This window comes from Hoplias malabaricus, chromosome 11 (assembly GCF_029633855.1).
Source record: "Hoplias malabaricus isolate fHopMal1 chromosome 11, fHopMal1.hap1, whole genome shotgun sequence".
NCBI lineage: Eukaryota > Metazoa > Chordata > Actinopteri > Characiformes > Erythrinidae > Hoplias > Hoplias malabaricus.
Window position 1 is genome coordinate 6,006,211 of NC_089810.1, and position 17,224 is coordinate 6,023,434.

The 17,224-nt window shown below is 43.3% G+C and overlaps 1 protein-coding gene across 10 annotated transcripts in view; it reads left to right on the top strand.

Annotated features, from left to right (window-relative positions):
* The window catches only part of mef2aa (myocyte enhancer factor 2aa), a 133,894-nt gene that overhangs the window by 4,107 nt on the left and 112,563 nt on the right, over window positions 1-17,224 (top strand). For 9 of the 10 annotated variants that reach the window (XM_066684215.1, XM_066684217.1, XM_066684219.1 and 6 more), the window contains exon 2: window positions 2,435-2,575. The exons of the other annotated variant lie outside the window; for it this stretch is intronic. The gene's annotated coding sequence lies outside the window, so the exon portion shown is untranslated. The remainder of the gene's footprint in view (window positions 1-2,434; window positions 2,576-17,224) is intronic. 10 annotated transcript variants of the gene reach the window in all.

A 17,224-nucleotide genomic window follows, 5' to 3' on the forward strand; every position in this document is an offset into this window, starting at 1 on the left:
GAATAATTTCCGAACTCGCTATGGTTCAGAATGCAAAACTATGTCTGTGAAACTCAGTAGTGAGGCATTTACATATTTCACACTACATGAAGCTATTCTTTTCCATCCGTACGTGTAAGTGACACCAGCCATTAAAGGGGACATGTTATGAATGTATCTCTCCAATCACAGCGCTGGATTTGCGTTTATAAAGACGAGGTTAAACGGAGAGAAGCAACAACAACAACAACAAGCTCAGAGAAATAAGAGCGCTGTGTAAAAACTGAGAAAACTAGAAAGGAGAAGAGTGGGAAACAGGTGAAAATGGATAAAAACTGCGGTGTCTGCTCCTCACTGCTGCGCACTCAGGGTCGGGGTGAACGGCGAGCGGCTCGTTATTGTTTAAAGGAACAGGCGCGCCCTGAGAGCCGACGTTCTGAACAGGGGCTGTTTACACAGCACTGCTGTGGTGTTGGTTCTAGAATAAGTCTAATTTTAATACGTTTAACGATATGCTGTTAGACCTACTCATGTGTACGAGGTCCACATTCTGCGATTTAAAAAAAAGCCCTTATGAAAGAAAGCAATAATATATTCATCCTCCATTCACTCAGAGCCTCGTGTAAGACCAAGATGAAGAGATAAAGAAGACAGTTTGCAGAAGTTTCCGCCCTCGCTCACCTTCTGAAGTATTCCTAGGTTGGTGGTTAATGGAAATAGCACTCTTTTTAGGGGGTGGTAGGCATCTTGGCGTTGGATATAAAGGCCTCTTTGTGCATTTTTATTGAGTGTCTATTTCTGGTCTCAGCTCGAGTGGGGTTTTTTTTTTCACTTCACATCGATTGCATTTACATTACGTCCCTGATAGTGGGCTCGCGACTGCTGATGCAGTTGGTTAAAGCTCTCTCGGATCCTTCACCATGAGTTTAGCACAGGGCTCCAGCACATGTGCCCATTATCATGTGACCTCCCTGTGTGTACAGAGCAGTTTAGCATGAGCAGAGCCGTCTCACAGTAACCGCTGGTCTGTACGGGTCATGTACACCCCCACAGCTCCAGCACAGGGAGTGGAAACTTAGTAACCACACAATTCTTCCATAATTATGTTTGTGTCATGTAATGATGATTATACTGGAGATTACTTTCGGTTAGCGTTGGGCGCTATAACGTGAAAACTTGTTGAACTGCAGTGTGTATCGTCAGCTGGGGATTTCTTACGTCAGCTTAGAAAAACAGTTCAAAATACTTAAAAGCTGCAGAAGTTTCCCTTCTGGAAATGTGGTTTACAGTACTGTGTAAGGTTCCATTTGAAGTCGTATTCAGAGAGAGAAAACAACAACAATCAAGACGAAACAAGCTATGTCACGTTATTTAAGCCACCTTTTATCACAGAATAACATTTATGGATTCATCGATAAGGGATTCGACATGGGAACTGACGTGTGGGGCACAGTGAACCAAGACGTGGTCATATATGGGTGGCACCAACAAGTGGAGTGATAGAAGTAGGGTCTTCAGGAGAGGGTTAACAGGGCAGGCAAGTCAGCAAACGTCTGCTCATTTAGAAGATGTGCTCGTCCAGAAATGCTGGGGATATACAGTAATGTGTGCAAACCCTCCAGGTTTGATCCACATTTCACTGTGTTGTGAATAAAATAACAACAGGCCGGTATTTTGTCGTATACCGTTCTGTAGATTCAGAGGCGTGTGTATATATAGTTTAGAAAGTGATACTACCTGGGTAATCATGACACAGCATTGTTTAATAATTATATATATATCTTTTGTTAGTTGTCTGGCAAAACCACAATGGTATTTTGTACCACATAACTTTATAAATTCGAATTAAATGTTCTCTGATTGTGTGAAAACATTGTGAAAGTGAATCTGATCAATCCGCTTCGAAGGTGACTGTGGTAAAGTGCATGAATGTATAATTACACGCTGCTGAAATCACTTTCGTTTTGTAGAGTGAGGTTGTTGAGTGTGGAATAAAGTTATGGGTGAAACTCCAGAGGTGGTGATTGGTGTGGAAAGGGTTAGGTGTGTGTGTGTGTGTGTTGGGGGAGAGTGGGGGTTGAGCATCTCCCGCCGTGCTCTTCACAGCACTCCCCCTTCTAACAGTCTGCTCTCAGCTTCTTCCATGAGAGAGAGAGCGTGAGAGAGAGCGAGAAAGAGAGACGGAGTGAGAGAGAGCGAGAAAGAGAGGCAGAGAGTGAGAGAGAGTGAGATCGAGGGAGAGAGACAGTGAGAGAGAGAGAGAGAGAAAGATAGCGAGGGAGAAAGAGAGTGAGGGAGTGAGGCTGGAGTGTGTGGGCGAGTCTGATCTGCAATTAACGCTGGCTGTCAGAAGGAGAAGGCTGGCGTTTACACCGTTGCTTCTGAATCACTGAGCGCAACACTTTTTCTCCTTCTTCTCCCCTCACCTCCCCCTCCCTCCGTTCCCACCTCCCAGGAAAAAAATTTCTTTCCCAAGGAGGAGAAAGCAGCAGGAAGCTCAGAGTGAAGCGCTGAGAAAAGAAGGAAGAGCGAGAGCAAGAGTCGCGCTGGATATTCTGGGGCCAGAAAGAAAGGTTATCTGCGCTTTGATCATTGGGTGAGCCCTGTATTTCTTGTTTTCTGAAACTGTAGAGTGGCTATTTCCACTGCGCACTGTGGCCCAAGTTCTTCCCAAGTCCACTGCTGCTTGCTGTGTGCTTTGAATACAGTAAAATCAGACATGATGGAACGAATGATAAGTGAGTGATAGACCTTTGGCTGTGGCTGCAAAAGCAGGCTGAGTAAATACAGGGCATGAATCTTTGGCCTCGTCTTCTGAGGCAGTGATGAGCTCGGACAGTGGACTACAAAACAGTCGTCCCGTTCACACACGCACTTCAGCCTCGCACTCTTCGTGACGGACGCGTTTGAGAGTGCGGCACCCTGCTCTTGAGCGTCTAAATGGCGTCAGCCGTAGCTGGCAAAGCTTGCATTGTTCAATCACAAGGTTAGCCGCAGATGCACTTTAGTAGACGTGGATATGCGCAGAGAAGTCCATATGCCTACTTGTGTGAAATTGCGATCATCACTAGTCACTGTGGATGATTATGTGCTCTCACATTTCAACAGCCGTTTTAGAATAATGACCTCCAGTGTGACTTTGATGTAGTGCTTTACAAGTATTTTACAAGCGTAACACCTCATAAATATTTCAGTCCGACTGTTATCAAATTGTTTTCAACTGGCACCACAGGTTGTAAAGTGTGGTCAAACTAAACAGAATGAAAAAGAATTATCCTTGACCCCAGGTTTATAAACGGATTCAGTACCTAGAATGAAATGCTCACTTCCACCTACAGAGTTCATAGTTGTGTAGAACTACAGGGAGTGAGGAAGCCACCGTCCTGGCTCTACATAAAGGTAGCATTGACGATTCTGGGGAAATGCTCCTACTCTCATTGGTTTTGATTTAGAAGCTCTGTGTCTTTTAAGGTGGAATGGTACGTTTGTGGTAAAAAAATAAATGTACGTAGCTAAAGTTCTAATTTCCACAGGAGCTCATTTGCAGTTGAGTAGCACGTGTAGCGGCTCTGTGTTTACGTTCATGCAGTTAGCGTTCTCTCGAATTTGGAGTCAACTCCACCTTAAGCAACCTCCACCTTTGAAGCAGTAATAGCACAACATCCTCATCTCTTTTAGTGCTTTTCAAAGTTCTGTTTCTCTGTTCTGGCTAAGAGCAGAGAGAGAGAGAGAGAGGGAAAGCTGGACCCATTTCTGGTCGAGACCCTTCGTTGGGCTTCGTAAACAGATCAGACCTTATCAGACTTATAAAACATCACCTTTAACATTTTAAGGAGTCTATTAAAGTCGAGTTAAACAGCATTTAAAGTGTGGTTAAAAAGCGCACTCCTGATTCGATTCACTCCGAGCCATCGTCGTTCTCATTACTCACTCGTCCACCACTGTAGAGCACCTATGCTTTTTCTCAGAGTAAAGTGCGAAGGCACTTTGGCACATGTGCTCCAAATATTTCCCAGATCAGCTGTAAGGAATGTGCCATAGTCCTGCCTCACGTCTGTGAAACTCTGGCCTGCTCTCCTTTTTGTTTCAGCAGCTCCGTCTCCCTTCTCGCTCGCGCATGCTCAGGCCCGACGTGATTCATTGTTTACTGGAGCACCATCATCGAGCTGGAGATTCCAGCGTTCTCCCGCGAGACCTGGAGGCAGGATGCAGAATCTTGAACCCAGCAGATAATGTTTTAGCCATAGCTTTGCTTGTGTGGGCAACGGGGCGTTTGTTTTTTCTTCCTCCAGGAAACGTCTCGGAGGATCTTTTATTGAATAAGAAAAACGGCAGGACTGAAAAGGGCAGTGGAACTATGAATATGCATGGCTCCTGCCTGCATAAATTCAGGGGGATTTAGCCACCGCTGACTTCCCTCTCTATTATCTGTGGCTTTTGGATCAGCTCGCTAACCAACTGGAATGTACCGCGTCCCAGCGGGGTCACCCAGCAATCAGCCCAGAGGAGCGGCTCCAAAACCAGAAACCTCTGGCTGCCTCCTGTCCCACCGCTGCGCCACCTCGCTCTATGTTTGATGCTAAATAGGTTACCCCAGGATACCAGAAACACGCTAGGCAAACAGAAAGATCATCGCCTAAGACGTGTAGCAAAATATTAGCTCCTCGTCACTTTTTTTTTCTTCCTTCCTCCACACAAACCTGGGCCTGTTACAGCTCGTAAATAGGTTTCCCCCACACTTGCCAAATAAAACCATCTATCAGGTTCTTAGGCTCCAGCGTTTTAACTTTATTAGGTAGGCCCTTAATATGTAGCCATGATGACTTCCAAACCCACTGGCCCAGGGATTAGCGAGCAACTTTGGCACCGGCCGGCGCACCACATGCGCTTTATAAATACTGCTCGCTTTCTGACATGTGGATAAGGTTTCAAAGTGAATATTTATCAAATCATATTTAAACACTTATATCCAGTGTTCGTACATTTTCCGGAAGGCTCGAGGGGGGGGGGCCGAGAGGCGCAAAGTTATAATTAAACGAGAGCATGTGAGAGGGGCTTTCGGCGGCGAATTATCTGGCTAGACACATGTCAGCTGAATTTATTTTAGTTACTCCGTTTTTCGGTACCTGGAAAAGTTTTTTAGACGGTCATGCGTCGATGGTCATCTGATGGTCATCTGCATGTCAGAGCAAGCAGGGAGTGCCACTGAACACTTCTAAAACTTTAGGCGGCATTTCCAGACACAGATTAAGCCTAATCCTGGAGCGTATTTGAATGTTCTGCACTGTTGACCTCACACCAAGCTTAAACTGAGTCTGTATCCTTGCCATGCCTTCTCCGCAGCTCCAGCCGGAGTCTCACTACGAGATTCCTGAGCGTGCTGCGATTGTGCGGCGTGCTGACAGTGTTTCTTTTTATTTAACAGTAACGAGTGCTGGAGGTTTGATAGGTTTTAATAAAACCCTTGTAGTCATACAATGCCACATACCCACTGTGTCAGATTTCCAATTAAAAAAGATTGCTCATATTGTGAGGGTTCGGGAAAATGAGACTTTTATGATGGGAACGAGGAGTGAATTTTCCGCTGGTTTAAAGAGCCCACGTCTGAAGACTGTAGATCATGTGTTTATGACCTTAACTGAGATTTGTGAATCATAAAACCGTTTCATTAGGTTTAATACGCAATTTTAAACTGATAGCTTTGACGTAGCCCAGACTCCAACCCAATTTCTCATCGCCACACTTGGTATTCTCATTTCTGGGACATGCTTGATCCCCTCCACGCCTCCGCATTAACCCTGTGTGCCCTGTGAAACATTACACACACTCATATCATCACCAACATGACATCAGAACCTAGTGACTTCACATCAGTCCTTACTTACGACGTATGCAAATGTAATACAGATAAATTCATTTGTTTAGGATACGTTTGGTCCAACTTTGGTCCAACGCTAACTAGGACTGGACAGTAATTCAATATCAATAACAATGATAACAACAATACGGTTTTAAAACACATTTCCAATATTTAAATATACATTATTTACAGCATCGGTCAGTGACTAGTGTTTATTACAGGCTGCTACCATCAGTTTAATGGACTCCATTTTAAACCTAGTTTATAAACATTAATATTGACAAAGCCATAAGGTTTAACAGTGTTTCTTGTTTGGCTGTTATTCTGTGGCTTTTATGTGGTTCATATCAATATCAGAATTACATCCTATCAACTGAGATTAAGAAATATATTGTGATATAAATTTGGGCCAAATGACTTATTTAACAAGTGTTCACAGGATGGATATTTGAGGTTGAAGAAATGCAGTGAAAAGTATGAGCCCCTTGTAAGAGGTATGGATACGTTGGCTGTAGCTGACGATTACACGTTCGCATGTTTACATGTTTACACCCTCTGCTGAGTTAGTAGAGCGTGGCCGCTGCGCTGTGGCTGCTTAGCCTAAAGAGCCGGCAGGTACTGACCTTTCAACTGCCCTGCCCTTGGCTCTGACCTGTTGTTGTAAGCCATTGTATACGGCGTACTCAGCACATGTGCTGCTGAGCGGAGCAGAGCGGCTTAGAGATGGAGGAGCTCCTCCCTGCCTCCTCTTTGCCCTTCCTGCAGGCTCTATCTCACACCACACACCCTGGCTGGAGGTGTCCTCACCCTGGTGTGGCTGCTTTTGAGTGCTGTCACACACACACAGAGAGAGAGAGAGAGAGAGAGAGAGAGAGAGAGAAAGAGAGTTTGCCTTGGAGCCCAAATCTGCAGCTTATCCTCTTTCCACCCCACACTGATCCTCCTCTTCTCAACTCCTCATGCCTCCAGACCGCTGCCCACTCAGGACTGAGAGCCTGGCTAAGTCACTGCCCCACCAGAACAAACCAAAACACTCAGAGGAGCTAATTGACCCATTTCAGCACTGGTCAGCTCGCCAGAGATTATATCATAGGGCAGTAAGTCTGAAGGGGGCGCTGCAGCTGCCATCATCTCAGAATTAAAAAAAAAAAGCATTAGAATGGATGATAGCTTTGTTGAATAAAGTATCATTAATTTTTCATATGTTTTCATTGGCCAAAGCTAAATTTGTGCCCACTGACCAAACCCAAAACTGAGCTTGAGATCAGGACAGTGAACTCCGAGAAGGGTAAGGGTTAGGTTGGGCGAGTTTGCCATGGAAGTGAAAGCCGGACCCCCCAATCCTTCAGCAGGAGAAAGCAGTCATGGAAGAATGGGAGCGGACGCAGTGGCAGTTGGATGCAGAGTTGTTCATCGTAGCGAACTGAAGGGTTTCAGGCGTGGACAAAGCTTTGTGTATTGCTTGTGTAGTTTGTAAGTCACAGCTGTTTATACAGCACGGTGTATAGTGTATATTCCATTATGACATGCAGAATTTCTCCATGTATATTTTTGCATTCATTAATTTTGAGAGAATTATTCTATGTGGAATATGATACGGAAAATAATTGGAACGAGACGTGTTTTTCTTATTGCTATAAAACCCTGTGCTCTTTGTAGCTTGGCTGTTTTGGTCCGATGTCTCTGTGGTCTATGGATCTACACCATTTTTTTAAACATCAAGCAGCACCAAGAATGTTCAACCAGTGCAGCTCAACAGCCCTGTTGACAGAACCGTCTGACCTATAGCAGATACAGTGAATGTGGTAGTAATGTAGATTACATTCTGTATATTAATGATTGTAAGCTCTTTTGGGTTCTTCCGAATTCTGTATGAAAACAATGTATCGTTATTAAACATGTTACTTTTACTTGGTTATGGTTTGCATTTTGAACCAGCAGTTGAGAGTTTTTACTGCGGTGTCTCGCTGTATCATCGCCAACCGAATCAAATCACTATGTGGTCAGAAATTTACCTCCTTATTACACCATTGTTTGTGTTGCGCACGTTTTTTTCTTGCACTGTTTCATCAAAACCTTCTGTGCTGTTCGCACTTTGAGCGGAGTTTCACGTTTGTTAACGCTAGCTTTGAGCAGGGCTTTTATGTCTTTGATGTGTTGTGTTGTCGCTGCTGTACCAGGTTTAATTGGAACAAAACTGCTGTTTCATCTCCTTTGCTGTGAAATCCTGTGGAATCTGCGATAGGGACCAGGTTTGATATTCTTAGTCTGAGAAGTACCCCATAGGGCTGTGAAAGTTTTTTATTTTTTTTTCCCTGTAAGGTGAACACCCCCCTCCACAACACACCAAATTTGGATTTATTGTGTTGATCTGGGAGCTGAGAGGCAGTGCCCATCTTTGTCTCATATCTTCTCAAGCTCTTTTCATAGCAAGCCTCATGGGATTGACACTCACTATCTTTAGACGCATGTCTCGGTCCTTTTATTACAGTGAGCTTTGCTGAAGTTGTAAATATAAAACTTTGTGTCGCGCTGGAATAAAACAGTCCACAATAGATATGAAATATGCAAAAGTTTATTAACCCTGCCAGAAACCAATCTTAGCATGCAACTGAGACTAATAAGTTTCCTTCCACCCGATAACATCTCGCTCTACCCTCACTTTGCCCTTAAAGGTGAAGGGTGCAACTTTCATTTATTATTTTTTTTAATGCACATGTGTGTACTTGCTCAGTGACTAATCAGTGAGTAGGTGTATAAATATTTCTGACGCTCCATGTCCTGAGTTGCAGACTGTTAATGTGTTAGACCAAAATAAGATTTGGGCTCCTGGCGCTAATATAAAGCAAAAAGCACAGAGACAAGACTGTGGGGGACACGCGTCAGTGCTGTTAATGGTGTTCGGCTGGTGATCCTTTCTTAAAGCCATATGTTACATTTTAAAACATTTTTACAGAGGTTTCAGAGTGTTACATTTTTTATTTTTTATTTTTTGGTGAATTCTAAATGTAACAGGGCTTGCAGGAGTAGTAATATTTGCTAGCCGGCTAGGCTAGTTCTTCAATTATAAAATTTGTTATGGACTGAGCTTCCAAGTAAACTCAAGTAAACAAAAACTCAGGCAGTTACTAGTTTCAGTTTTTTATTATTTTTTTGTTCAAGTCATTAATCTTATTTAGATGAACAGCCTAAACAGAGTCCTCACTACACTTTAAAGACAGGATTAAATAAATGTATAACACTCTACACAGCATCTTACATTTTAGCCTTCCTCAGTGAAGAGTTAAAACACGGAACACACACACGATATGATCATCATAATGTTCCTCTAAAACTAAATAAAAACATTCAAATTCCTTATTTGTCTTCCTCTTTGTTCCGTCAGCCACGTTCTGAAAAATCAGTGAGACTAGACTCGTTTGTTTACAGTGTGTGTGTGTCATCTTGCTACCGGTGTTAGCAGTTAGACTGGAGAGTAGGATTCATTCCTTCTGACGTATTTCCAAACTGTAGTTTGATTAACATGGGACTTGCAAGAACAGGTGCTTTCTATACCGTCTGCATCCATGCTACTGTTTTTTTTTCTCCCTCCAACTAGTCGACTAGTGAATGTATGGTTAGCTAATCGACTAGCTTGTGCTAATCAGCTAACCTGCAGTCAAATGACTTTCCATGGGATTTCTCAGAGCACAGAGGAGGTTTAAGAATCTGTAATGTGCTGCCAGTGCAAAAAAGCAATATTCCCCAACAGTTGTGGTTAGTGGTTGGTGATATAATGATATTATTTTATGTGTGTTTTGTTCCAGTTATAAAAATTATATTGTGATGACATTTGTGATATAGTTGTGGTATTACTGTGGTATATTATTCTTATCTTTAGACCGGTTAAAGAACTGAACTCATGCATCTTGTAATTCGCTTGGTTTCACTCCTGCTCACTGGCTGGAATGCTGTGGGTAGAGATGTGTTTTTATGTCACCACTTTCCACTTCAAAGTACATAAACTTCAGGACTCCCTCTCAGGCGTGGGAACACAAGTAACTAAAGTCAGTGCAACCAGAGCACTAGCTACATGCTAAGTGCTACACAGGCTAACGGTTTTAGGCTAAAAGACTTTGGTAACATGGTTAAAATGGCCATTTTTAAATCCACACTCCATTTAGATGTTTTTTAAACCTCTGTTCTTGTAACTGGCTGTAGTTTTGTGCCTTGTAGGGGCCTGGGGGATGGGGTGATTAGAAGTGTAGGGTTTCACCTCCCACACCTCTGAGACACCTTCTAATTGGACAATTTTGTAAAGCTGGCAAAAATATAAAAGCATGCATTTGAATAATTTCTATCAAACATTTTTCTTTCAAAAATAATCTTATATAAAAAAGGTCATATCACGCAATCATTTGCAATAGTTGCATGGCAGGAAGTAGGGGTTGTGAGGTGCTCCCAGGGGGGAGTTGTGTTAGAAACGGGGGGCTGATGGCTCTGAGTGATGCAGTGTGCACCTGTGTTCTGCAGACCGCCCCCCCTCTCATTACCTCTGCGCTGTGGGCACCGCCACGGCAGCTTCAAACCGCAGCTGAGTGCTGCGCTGCATGCTGGAGTGCATGTTCAGGATATCCTAGCTGAACACTATCATGCATGAGGCCCGTGAGTGACATGTTTTTAAAGACTGAGGAGCAGTGGCATTAGCAGTTGTTTTTAATTAGCAGCTTATTCCAGCCCCCGTTCACCTGGGACCATTTTCTCTGGTCATTGTGGTGTGGGAGGCGGGTTTAAACCCCATATTTTACCAGTTGATTTGAGTAATGCAAGAATGTTTATTTTAGTTGGTGTTTGAGCTATGACCATGGAGATCAGTGAATGATATAAACTGATTAAAACAAATTTATTTACGTAGCGTGACCAGAAATAGCTCTGTTTTACGTTGTGGAATATTTAAGATGAAGGAACTAATAGAAATGCTCCAAAATGATAAAGAATAAAAATGTATTTTTTTTTTTTGTAAATGTCTTTTTGCTTTAAACGTAAAGGTGACAAAAACGGGTTCTTAAAGGAAAAGCCATAAGAGAACCATTTTTTGGGTTCCCTAAAGACAATACAGTCATACAGTCAAAGTTATAGGTTACATTTCTGTAAATGAGACAAACCTCCACAGGAAGTTCGACAGTAGGATTACAATTAAGATGCAGTTAACTCGGAGAACAATTCGTTATTTTTAAGTGAAATTTGTTCTTCACAGTTTATGAAATCATCATAATTCTTGTATTTATAGCTGTTGAAGATATATTTCTTCATTTCATTTCTGCTGGTTCTTTCTTGTCTGTTCTAAGTTGCCAGGTCCGAGAGAAATCAAGGTGGCGGTGTCTGAAACGTCCTAAATGCTGAAGGGCTGTTCTGAGGGAGGAAGGTGCTGAGTCATGTCTGATTTCAGTGTTTGCTGAGTTTTCTCCATTTGACTGATCTATGAAGGCAATATAGATGTTTCCTCTGATGCTGTACATTTCCCATAATCCTGTGTGTCAGCATGGTTAGGTGGGCCCAGCTTAGTTTCTGTACAAATGTAAATTAGATTTTTGTTACGTTTTTGAACAGAAATAGCCACATTCATCATCGATTGTTCTCCAAAAGCTGCTGGCGACGTTGTGACAGATTGTGATTGGCATCGTGATTCTTCGCTGAGCTGTAATAGGAGAACTGAGCCTCTGGCGTTGCTACTGTAGGCTCAGAACTGTGTAACTTTTAAAGGAAGGTAGGAGCCTCACTCCTTGTAAAAGTGAATTATTCTCTATAACTGTAGGGGGAGCCCAGGAGCAAATATACCTAATTTCACCTCGTGTTCCTTTAAAGTATTGAGATTATGTTTTTTTGCCATGTCCTGCACCTAGGGACTTTTATTTTAAAGGGTTTGTTGTTAGCGCAGATTGTGCTGTCTGTTAGCATTGTGATTAGAATGTTAGCACCTAGTAAATAAGTGCAAAAGGCAGACATCTCATATATTCTTATATTCTCACTTCTTTTAGCTTTAAGGCAACTTGAGAAACCCATCTAATCTTACCACTGTTGCTGGCACAGAGTGGGGAGCGATGTTATCAGTTCATAGTAGCTCTCACCCTGACCACGTCACTGAGTTCTCAGACATTCCTCAACTGCAGGCTGACGTCACCCAGAGCTGAAAGCATGTTTGGCACTTCAGGAACAAAAGCTGAGGCATCGAGCTGTTCCGGGCGCGCCTGCTTTGTTTAACATCACACTCTACCAGAGGCATGTTTCTCCGTAACTCCAAACCTGTCACTGAACCTCAGCAGAGAATAATATTAAGACACTGGGCTTTAATTGCATCACTGGCTTAAGAATGTTGTTTTGGAATCTTCAGGCCCTAAAGACTTTGCCTGCAGTGGTAACAAATGGCATCAGTCGTTAGAATAAAAGCACGACCTAATATATAATTACAATACACAATATTGTGCAAAAATCAGAAATCAAGCTTTATTTAACATTTACATTTTCAGTCAAAATGGCCGTCAAGTACAAGGCATTCATATTCAAATGTAAAACAAACAAACAAACAACCAAATAAACCAAAATTATACGGATGTTTCTCCTTTTTGGATAAATATTAATATAGTTTTTGACGATAACTTTCATCAAATTCGGACACACACAGAATCAGGGATATCACGTATCTTCTGATCTGATACTTGTATTTTTTAAAATAATATTGTTGCACAGTGCACACTTCAAGTAAATTACAGTTATTAATATCAATCCACTGTAGATGGCTGAATAGCTCTGCAGTGCATTAAAGCAAAAATATTGCCTCCGTTCAAGCTGTTCCTTAATGGTTATGTTTATTATCTCACACAATAACAAAGTAAACAAAAGACATTTTCATAAACAGCTCATATGAATTCCACCTACTGCAGCATCGCGGAAGCAGAACTAGAGCAGTCTAAGTGAGAAATATAATCGCAATAACATTGGACTGGTTTCATTTTCCAATTTAATATTTTCCACACTACAAATATTTCAGCCACGGGTTACGCACTCGGTTTACGAAACCCGCGTGACTGCAGACGTAAACAAAGCACTAGGCTAAGGTTCATGCTCAATAAAGCCGATAGAGATCAGTTAAAAAAAATGCTTTCATCGGCCCCGATACTGATCTTTGAGATTTGATCAGGACTTCTCTTCACTGAATGTCTAGTCTCAGCTAGCTGAACCGGACCGAATGTTAGCCACTTGCCCTGGTGCTAACTGTGGTGTTGTAGCCTTGGTCCGAGTGGAGGGTCTCTGATACAGTAGGAAACGTGGGCCTGTAGCAGCTGCTGCATCCCGCAGGGAGCAGGAAGAAGAAGAAGCCTGTATCCTTGTTTTTCTCCCAGGCAGAAAGCTATGCCTTCCGGGCCCAGTAAAGGGATGTGGCCGTTCCCACTGTCCTCCTCTAAGAGAGAGGAAGGGAAGTGACCCAACATGTGGTCTGCTTGACTTCCTGGTCTGTGGGAGAGTGGCAAACCATGCTGAAACCTCAGTGCTGATCAGGAGGAAAGTCGTATCACTTGAGCTCCCGTTTGTTACCTTAATGTTGTAGCAACACTTTTCTAATTTGCTTCTGCTTTAGACTTGAGCCTCTCCAGGGAACAAAGCTAAGGAAATCAATTAATGCCCAAGAGCCTGCGCTAAGAAGGCGGACGTTTTGTGTTTGCGCATGACTGCGGTAATTAGCTGTGCGACTGTTTGGAATTTTAGATGCTAAATGATGGGCTTTTCGATGGAGGCAGTCCCTCCCTAACCCCAAACACATGTCTGATCTAGGCTGAGAAGGCTGCTGATATGGGCTTGGCACAGACACTATGTCACTTTTGACTGCCAGGGAGTTTTAAATGACCCTAATCCCCTCAATTTGCGAAGATGTAATTCCCGTAATATATGACCCTGGTGATTTGTCAGGGCCTCCTGGAACACGCTCTATTTTTTCCACTGTCTGCACTGCACTGATAGTGGCGTGCCTATGTAAAAATCTCTGTAGCTGGACGTAAACGGGCCTCTTTATCTTAGCATTACAGGGAGATGAACAACCTCAGTTCCCTGGGTTTAGGTTCATTTGAATGCTACCATGACTGACTGCTCTGGGTCTGATCCAGCTTGGATCTTTCTCCCCGTTCTGTGGTTCCTTTACTCCTTGGGATGAAGTTCTTTATGGATTCAGGTCTCTGAGAAGAATCAGTTTGTTTCCTCTCATTAAAGGCTAGCCAATCCTATTAGGTTTCCCTGCGCTGTAGCCTGAGCATTGACTTTACTCTCATCGAACACAGATCAGTATGCGATAGGGTCAGCCGCGGCCATCCGTCAATAGGCTTCTGCGACCCTACACCGGTGGTCAGGAGAGCTGCGAGATACAGGCGGATGGATGAGATGAGATGAGATGAGGTCTGGGTGCCAATACGACGCAGCTGACCTCTGCCTATGTAAGGACAAGAAATGAAAGGCAGGACAGGGAGGTATCAGCTTCACTGGCATGACATCAGCCTCCCTATGGCCTCAACCAGGCACTGGTGCTTTTGAGCCAGGGAAAACATGACGCCGCTCCCTCTGGGAATTAAAGGGCGCAATTATGAAATCGCAGTGTGCAGACTTTAACAATGAGAAGTGCACTTGATAAATATGTTTTACTGCACATTCAAATGCCCCTCCAATTACAGGAAAATGGGTCAGTGTGCGAATGCAGGCAGGGAATTTGGCGAAAGCTGTTTTTAAAACAAAGCTTAACCCTTAAACCGCAGGCCTTTTTAGCAATTAGTGTTAGAACTTATTGTTGTGCAGCCATTAAAAATGATTCAGGACCTGCTGTGAAGCTAGAACTTGAATTAGACACTTATTCTCTTAAACGGCCAGGACCCAACAAACCTTTATTTTATTATATTACTCACAATTAAAGGAAACATATAATGAACAACACACCTGTTTAGTGCTTGTTTATGTTAATCTGGAATACTGAAGCCTGCCAACTCACAACCTTTTGAATACGAAATCACTGAGTCTCAGTTTACAATTACAATTGCCCCGCCCACTTGTCTGAGTCTGTCCAATCACAGCGCTGGACCCGTGTTCGTGAGCGTGAAAGGCGAGGATTAACAGAGTAAAACAGACACAATGAGCGTGGAGAAATTAGCCAAGCAGAAAAATGTGTGCTGAAAAACAGTAAAAACAAGAGGAGGGAAGGAAGACAACTGAGCTAAAACTGTTAAACCAAGAGCTCATGTGATTGTCTCAGAGGCTGCTGCTTGTTTTGGGCTGAGCTGAGTGCGGCTCATTATCGTTTAAAGGAACAGGTGCTGAAGTGGCACTTATGGTGTTTTGACTAATTCCCAGAACTGTGGAAAAGAGTTATAATATGTCCCCTGTTAAAAATAAATCATTTTATAGATTACATTGTTATTGCATGTGGTTGATTAATAAATCTGTGTAAGACGTTTTATAAAACCGACAACGTCAGAATGTACGGTTTGCAAAAGTCTTAAGTCATTCCTAGTGATGAGATTGTTGCACAAAAACGAGGGCGAATCTCCGGCACTTTCTGCAAATGTGTATGTTTAGCTATTCATCAGCCGCCCCCCTGTTCCGCCTTCCCTCTCTGTGACATGCTCTGCTGATCCAGGTGAAACAGTAGACTGGGGACCGCTGGTATCTCAGCTGTTCTCTGGCCGTACTTAGCCAAAGCCTCTTGCTCTTTGGGTCCTTATCTGTCGTGCTGCCCTTCCCTGGCACTTAGCTGAGCTCCTGACAGTGCTACAGCTGCCTCTACAACTCTGCTCTTTCAGGGTGGGAAGGAGGGGGACGAGCCACGGGGCTTCAGTCGCAGCTACAGGCGTTCAGGGGGTTGACCTGCCCATGCATAGTTTCATAGCAACTGCTGCATCTAATTCAAATTAGCTTCAATAGCATAGTCTTGGTAGCGTAGCATGCTCGCATAGTCTTGTGTCAGGCTAATTAAGTTATACGAATGTAGACAGAGTTGCTCTTAGGACTGTTACCGTAGCTGTATTTTGTGATTGATATATTGTCCCAGACATAATTGTGATAAACCATTTTATTGTCATTTTAAGATCATTAGTGTTCTGTAAAGCTTGCTAACTTAGCAACCTCGGCTAAGAAAGAACACCTTGGTGGGCAGAGTTGCAAACATTTCAGTTACCACACGTTTTACCATGCTTTATAACTTCATGTTTCCTCTCTCTCTCTCTCTCTCTCTCTCTCTCTCTCTCTGTCAGGTGTGTCGTAAACCGTGAGGTTTTGTAAATATCATGTAATTCATATCTGGATTAGTCCTTCAGTTGCTTGCACAACACAATGGCAGTGGCGTGCCTTTAGTGGACGTGCTCTTTGTGCTCAAGGTCATAGTGCTGTTTCCACTCAGGCCAGCTGCTGTTCATGTTTGTCGAGCTCAAGGAGACGGCGCGGTGTGTTCTACACTGTGCACTGAGAAAACTGGCTCTTTAATTGGAAGATAAATGCAAGCGGCGAGTGACTCAAAGTTTCAGCCTGCACAGTTGTAGTCCATTACTTCAAGAGCGGTGAGATTTCTAAGGAAGAGCCTCCATCGAAGGCCACATTGCGTAAACAGCAGCGCTGCAGCGAGCAGATGTTTACGTAAGAACGCATCTATATTTTAAAATGAAATTGTTACTCAGCTTTGGCTCTGAATGAGCAGGAGAACGAAAAAAAAAACGACGAGATGAAGCAGCACTCTTCCTAAATCCTCTCTGGTGCCTGGATGTTGCCATGACACTTATCCTCCTGTTTGCATCATTTCTAGTTTCTCATTAGGCTATGCAAAATAGTCAGTGGTTTCAACCAACAACATAACACAACATTCAAAACCATGTGAACCCTGAGTGAATTTTACCACTCCAGCCTTTCAGTCTGTAATGAAGTGGAGGATTGGTCGGACTCGCCATTTGTTTTCTCTGTTTTTGTAGTCGTGGCCTGGGGAAATTGCAGGGTACAGGGCAATTGTGTTTATGTTTAGCTGCCCCAATGAGACTTGAGGGGGTTGTGGCTCTGGCTGCTGTCATGTCCTTTCCATTCATTTAATGATTCAGTCGGTTTCTGTAGCCAGTTTATCCCGATCAGGGTCGCAGTGGGTCAAGAGCCTACCTGGAGTCATCGGATGTGAGAAAATACACACACCTGTGCACAGGTTCACCCACTCACCCAGTCACTCTGGAAGATTTCACACACCCCAACATCTGTTTTCAGACTGCGGGAGGAAACTAGGGCTCCCAGAGGAAACCCACACAGACACAGGGAGAACACAACACATTCTTTATCTTTTGGGGCAGGAGTGAACCCACATTCAGGCAGATAACCCAGGGTTTCTATCACTGATAT